Here is a 7,580-nt window from a genome sequence, read left to right as displayed (position 1 = left end):
TAAGATGAATTCATCTATGTCTAAATGACCCAATTTGTTTTTGCCTGACTGCAATTACCAGAAAAGATGTCCACAACTCTGTCATCATTACAGAGACAAGATGATTCTCCACTTTTTGCTCAGCAGGAAACAAACTCTCAGCAAATCCCCCACACAAACAGTAAAATAAAGCCTGTCTGTAAACAACTGACAAAAATCTGTATTTTTCTCTGTCACTATGCTTAGTTTTAGCCATGTAGAATCTGATTATTGGCTTTGAAAATGTACATACATTTTACAAATAAGACTTTATTGAATATTCTGGTATTTAGCTTCTAATCAATGTTAATAAAAAAGCTGATGAATCATCCTCTGAAAATCTGTCCAGAGATCCAGAAAGAGAGTACAGTAGTTAATTGTTTTAAGCAGACATTTTGAGCCAAGAGGAGGAAACTTCAATCCTTTTAAATGGATAGGATGATGTAAACAAAAAAAATCTGTTAAACACAAATTGTTTGAAGCAATGTGGTCTACAGGAACACTATTAAGTGAAGACAAAAAGAGAGACTGAAGCTGTCTTAATACTGTTTCTACAGGTTTATATTATCTTAATTTATCATAGGCATTGTGTATTTCTGTATATTGAGTAATTTGTTTAGACTAATCCTAGTAATCAAACATTTGAAGTAGGTTTGGGTAAAAAAAAGATGGAATTGGTAGGAACATGAAATAAGCTGAATGATGGAAAAAAAACAGCTAAGAAAATGTAATATTAAGACATTTAAAACAAGAAAGCACACTAGCTAAAGGTGGAGATGATGTCATTCACTGCAATAAATCTTTGGCCCATTTAGTGCTATCTCAATAAGGGCTGTGGAGAAGGGTCGGCCTGGAAATACCCTCGTTGTTGTTATTCATATTAAATTAAGTGCTCCACTTCTCAGGACAGAGTGAAGAACGAGGAGGGGAGGAGGAATAAATGGGAAGGCCAGGCATTTACTGTGACACCCTTAGCTCATATGAGGAATGGGCAGGACTAAGAGCCTCCACCCACCAGTTTATGTCCTTGTGTTTACCCTTCTCCATGAAGGAGCAGATCTTCTGTGGTAAGAATCTGATTTTTCAGGATCAAAATCTGTATGATTGTGATGAGTAGACTGTATCCACCACTAAACAGTGAATTTATATCTTGTTTGTTTTAGATGTCATTGTATCTTGTAGGAATATGAAAGACAGTGAACAAGTAGTGCCTTTTATGAAACTCAGGACAAAGCAATAACAGAATTATGAATGAAGCAACCTTGTTTAAAAAAAATCTTGAACTTGTAGGCCTTAAAAATAATATTTAGAATTATACATACATGTCAGATATTTGACATTGATTCAAATTTTAAAAAGGGACCAAGGGTGAATTGCTTATCTGTATATAATTATATTTACAGTATACACTGTATATCAAATCACTATTAACCTCACAAATGTTAGCATTATGTAAAGCATTCCAGAGACATGCCCTAAATAAAATATAATTTTAAAAAAGCGTAAAAAATTGAAATTATAGACTATTCGCTGACTGAGATTATAGACCTTTTGACCCATTCATTGACTTTCTTCTACTTCTCTTTGAAAGGGTTATTATGCCATACCGTACCATACCATACCAATTTATTTATAGCGGTGAGGGACAGCAAGCCCTACACACCAGCACCATCTTGAATCCTTATTTATAAGTTATAACTTATAAGTTGTGTTTCAACAGTGAGATCTTTGATTATCTTGCTAATTCAGTTAGTTGGAAGTGACACTTCCCAAAGGTTGAAATAATTTGAACAGGCTTGTTGAGATATATTTTTTTATATGTTCAATTTGTTACAATCAGTTGTGTTGAGATGACATTTTATTTCATTTTTATGTCACTGACAGCAACAGGTTTGCACCATCTTTGATGCTGTTTTTCATTAAAAACACGTAAGCTGCATTATATTCTGTAAAGCCATTACATTCATCAAAACACGTCAATCAGGAGATATTGATTTCCACTCATTAATTATCTGCTTTCCCTCTTCCTTAAAGAGTATGCCTCTGGGTATATTTTATTTTCATTCACGTAGCTCAATCAGGATAAATTACTCTTTAGTGTTATTGTAAAGATAATCAAAGGTGTGTTCATAATTTGCCATTTGCCTCATTGTTCCTGTGTCATTAGCATCATTAGTTAGGGAAAAACCCTCCTACACAGCAGACTATTATGAAGTACAATATTTTAGTATGTCATGTCAGAACATTTCACACATTTTTGCAAGACTCTCTGTCATTATATTAGTTGTTCATGCCAGGTGGACCTGTGTTGTCTTTACAGCACAATGAAATTATGCCTGTTGTTTGTGGTCTGGATGTACTCTCAAGAATACCTTGAGACAGGTACAGTATCAAGATGGAAAATATAATTTCTGTGCTATAATGGAGTTAACATAAAATGTAATTTACTATAATCAACTCTCATCTGTAAAACAAAGAAATCAATTTGTTCAATCACTTTACTAATGACAAACAACAGCAGCAAAGTCTATATTCGGGAAATTAAACAAACTTGTACATTTCTCACCTTTTATTTATTAAACATTAGGACATTATTGGTTTTATCATGATATTTTGTCAGAGATTTTTATGAGAACTTTAGGAAAAATAATCTGAATGGGTTTGAAGGTTTATGGGTAAACATCAAGGATGAAATCAGGTTAGATTATTTTTTGCAGAAGATTTATGAAACAAGCCACAATATTTTTAGGAAAATGAGGGGAAATGTAACTTATTTGATCCGATTGTTTACAATAAAATAAAGCTAATAAGGAAATCAGTATCCTGCCAATGGAAAAACACAGTAGCGGTTCTATCATGATTTTAAAGCTACTTTACTGCCTCCAGCAACGCAGATGCTGTATACCGTAAAAAATTAATCTAATATTAAATCAGGTGTTTTGGAGTGAATTTTGCTATACTTTAATATGTGATAGTTTAGATTATAAAAACTCTGCATCCAGGCCTTCCTATTATGAAATATATTTCAGCTTTACTAAATTGCCATTTAACTTAAGTGCCTCTACCATCTGACAGATCCTGTAGCCGTTCTTATTACTGCCGGACTAACTGATTGCTGCGGTGGCTGCCCGAGTATTGAGCTGCAGTGCGTAATGAAAATGGTGTGTATCTACTATGGCTTCTCTCATTGATCCCATCAGTGGTAAGTAGCTTGGTTCCAATTAGACCTTAATAGGTCCAGGAGGAGAAAAGTGGATGAACTGTATGAAATGTGAAATGAAGGTTTACTTATAACTGAAGATGATTAACATATATCTAAACAAAGCTGAGAGGAAAGACATATTTTCTTGGAAAACCTTTTCGATTATTTTTTCACACAAACACAGCATGAGTGGGCACTCTGTTAACACACACAGATCTAGAAATAAAGTGCTCTTAAAAAGAAATAAATTACCTCATTACTCATTTTTAATGTTAGCCACAGTCCCAGATACTAATGACTACATCCTCTCTTTTATCCAGCCAAAAGCTCCATCCCCAGCTGCACGGAGCTCTGCTGAAGAGCTGACAGAAGCTGCCTCTCGTCACTGCAATGCTAACGTAATCAGCTGAACCCACCCAACCTTTGGTGCACAAATTGCATTACAGCAGAGTTTGAGGGGGGATCTCCAAGTGGTTTAGTTTGTAGATTGATTCTAAACTAAAGGAGGAAGATGGCGACTTGCTGTCGTACAAAAGACATGCAGTGGAGTGTGACCAATGAGGATGTGTGTTTTTGTGTTTTGCATGTGTCGATCCATTGTCAGTCTGTAAATATGTTCTTCTCTTTGCTCCACTGCATATGCGGCTTTGTCAAGCAGAAAGAAATGAGCCAGTTAAAAAGATAGAACAAAGCAAAATATTAAAACAAGAACAAGGCTGAGATTAAAAAAAGATGAAAGCTGGCAGGTGAAATGATGCTCGTTCATTAGAGCAGCAGAAATCAAAGAAGGTTTTGATTTCAAATCAAAGTGGGCAATTTTTATTTATTGACAAGGTTCACTTGAAACAGATAAAATTATAATTTATTTAAGCAGCACTGTAATAGAACTAATGAATACCAAAATAATTTATTCACTCCTGTGGTTGAGCTAGTTTAGCTGCTGGATCTGAGCTGGGTATTAGGGTGATACGCCAAGTGAGATGGAGTGCTACCCACTTCTACCCAGCTCTGTCACCCATGCTGCAAATGGTCTGCAGCCACTAAAGACATTCACTGGCCAGCTGCCCCCACCTCCCAATCAGCACAAGGAACCTGCAACACACACAAACAGGAACCCCGGTTGTAGGCCTGATCCACAAAGACAGAATTACAATCAGAATAACCTGACATGGTTCTCGCACTTAGAAAGAAATTAGTTCATCATCATCCAAGGCTTCTATCAAAACAAAACTTATAAAATTATAATATTTGTATGTGCTGCATATCTCTTCATAAAGTTTTTCCTTATCCACATATTTAATCAAAACCCCAAAACACCTTTTCTTATTAATGAAACATTATCTACACTATTTTTATTATATTTTGTTATCCTCTCTTGGTTGATGTGCACCTGTTGCACCCGGCAGGATGCGTTCTTGATTAGAAGTGAGAGCAGCTGCTGGCTAACAAGCTAACGGGGCAGAATCATTTATCTGGTTAACAGACGCCTGACAGTTCCTGTCCTCTGCTCCAGTCACTTTAACGCTTTATGACACCATCATTTAAAGATGACATACGGCAGGAGAAGGGGTGATCCTGCCAGTGGCCCCTACTATAACAGACCCACAAAATACACACAAACACCACTGAGCCGGCAGTGCCTTTGATTGTGTGCATGTGTGTGTGTGTGTGTGTGTGTGTGTGTTTGTGTGTGCGTGCGTGCGTGCGTGCGTGCGTGTGCACACACACACAACCAACAGCAGTCTGCTTTATTTGTTTTGTTATTTTGGGGGGGTTATATTGCTCATAAATCAGGAGGGATGTAAATGTGTTAGTCTGAATATTGGTCTTCTCCTCTATCTAGTGTGTGTGGGTGAGTTTGTTTTGCATAATGATGGGGCGCAAATCATAAGTGGCACCCACCTTATGGGGACTTCCTGTAAGGGACACAAATTTTAAGTCCAGACATGATTTTATGAATAAATAGTTATTTTTAATTTTAAATTAATGACTTTTGTTAGGCAATATGTGAAGGATAAAGGGATAGTGAATGCATTTAGTCAACAAAGTGTCCACACAGGATAATAAAACAGACATATTTGTTTGGAGAGGGGATTTCAGTGTCGTATGTGTGTGTTAGTACCCAAAACCATGACAGCTACAAGTCAAGCACAACAGAAAACACTCTTTTTTTTAGGCGATTTTCACAGTCTCATCGGCAATCATTAATTAAAGAGACACATTATTTATTAACTAATCAATTAATAATTCATTCATTAACAAGACAGAGTGAGTCCAGTAGCACAGCAAAACCTAATTACAGTACACAGCAGAGTCACAGCGCACTCTTTTCATTGATGATAGATGAATAGTGGAGAGTCAGTTTGTGTACTTGAAAGGCTTTCACTTAAAAGCAGGTTAATTAGATGCTAAAATAATCTGCTTTTCCATTTCCCCTTTTAGTTTCTGAGTATAGCTTAAGGGTATAAAGATGTAGTGTACTGATGTTCTTCCATTAATATGTTTTGATGCTGCTGGGAGGGAACTACAAATTGCTCAGGCTTGCAGCTTTTTCTTGTTCTTTTTGTTTCTTTCCTGTGTGCTTACCTTGACACATTGCTGAATTTTAATGACATTCTCAAGATCGTGAGCATTTTAGAGCTCCAACTGGGTCTTACATCGGCAGCTGCATGTTGTTTTAAGTGACATAATGATCAAAAATAGCAATTTATTGATTTTGAAGTTCTGTGGTTATTGAGAGTTTCTTAATCATAACATTTTATTAATATTTTTTAACAGGATTTTTACTATTTCTTACTGTTTTTGTGAAGGTGAATAACATGCCTCTTAGTGCATCTGCTTACCAGTGTTTTACTCAAAAATGTTGGATAAATTGAAATAATTTGACAAGTAATGCACAAGGTTACATCTGACAACTATTATAAAAGAAACTACCTAATCAGGAGAAGGAGATTGTTTTTAAAGGATTTCTGGAACTATGAGGAATACAAAAAATGGTTTTGAGATAATAGCTTAACTAATAAAGTGTAAAAGACAGTGTAATGAGTATAAATGACCAATAGCATAAATCTAAGTTATTACAGGATAGGTTTGATGGTGTGCATAATGGAGTCTGTTTTCATCCAATTTATTATTTATCCTCACATTTACAAAATGTTTTTAAAGCACCTTTCAGATAAAACTAAATCATGCACAAAGTACCTGAGTCAGAAAAGAGAAGCAATGCCACTTATTACTTATGTCATCCTTTTTTCTTTTGACAGGGAAGACAAGTTCCACTGCAACTTTGTATTGTAGCTGCTCTAATGAAAACAAATTTCCTTTATTTTAATTAACTTGTCTGTGTGCTTATCTTTTTTCAGATTTACATGAAGAATGAAAAGATATGCTCCTCTCAGATTTGTATGACCTCTGCTGACTGGGGTCAGACTAACCTGTGAATCTCCTCCCAATGTAACATTTTTACTTTTATTCACTTGTTTTGTACTGTAACAGTTTAATGAAAACACCTGTGAGCTCAATGAAAGTGGAAAAAAAACTGAGCACAAACACTCCCTCGTATTTTTAGTAATAAATTGCAGGTAGGATTCGTGTCTCTCTTTGTTTTGTACAGGAAGCAGCAGAGAAATAATTAGATTGCTGACTCTGAATGGAAAAAGATAATTAAATCTTTCATGAGCTAACCTATTTACCAATTCATTGCCCCTGTTAGGATTTGAGCACCTTCTATGAATGTTTAGGAATGGACAATTTGGAATTGAAGAATGGAATAGAAGATTAAAATGTAGTTTTCTCCTTAAAAATAATTGCAAAGATTGTTTTATCTTATGTATTTATTTATTTGCTGCAATGTATAAATGGATAAACTGCATGAACACCAGGTTTTTTTGTTGCTAAAAACATCAGGTTTGCACAAATTCTTTGTATTTTTGCATTTTGTGGTAAAACTTTTTTTGTTCTGCAGCAAAGCACTTTCTGTATCTTACTGTGTGTTGGCATTCATACAAATGTTGAGTGCATTGTCTGTCACTGTAGGGTTGGATTTTACTTTGGCGCAGTGAGAGTGGAGAGCTAAATGGATCAAGCCCTGAAGACTGTCGTGACACAGTGAAAAAAGCATAGTTCAGAAAAAAGAGGGAAACTACTGTTTCAAAAGGCTTGTCTGTTCTAGATCCAAGTGCTGACCTAGAATGAATTATGATGCAGTAGTACTTCTCTAACAGGCATAGCCTATATACAGTATAGTTTATATTTGGAGAAACAGAAAATTGAATATATATATATTTTTATTTGAACCCTTTACGTTTTCCAACATTTTTCTATTTCAGACCTTTTTAGATGCACTTCAGCTCTAATTTTT

This window comes from Nematolebias whitei, chromosome 13 (genome assembly GCF_014905685.2).
Source record: "Nematolebias whitei isolate Nwh7 chromosome 13, NemWhi1, whole genome shotgun sequence".
Classification (NCBI taxonomy): domain Eukaryota; kingdom Metazoa; phylum Chordata; class Actinopteri; order Cyprinodontiformes; family Rivulidae; genus Nematolebias; species Nematolebias whitei.
The sequence above is the reverse complement of the archived record's forward strand: the minus strand, read 5'-3'. Positions refer to the sequence as shown.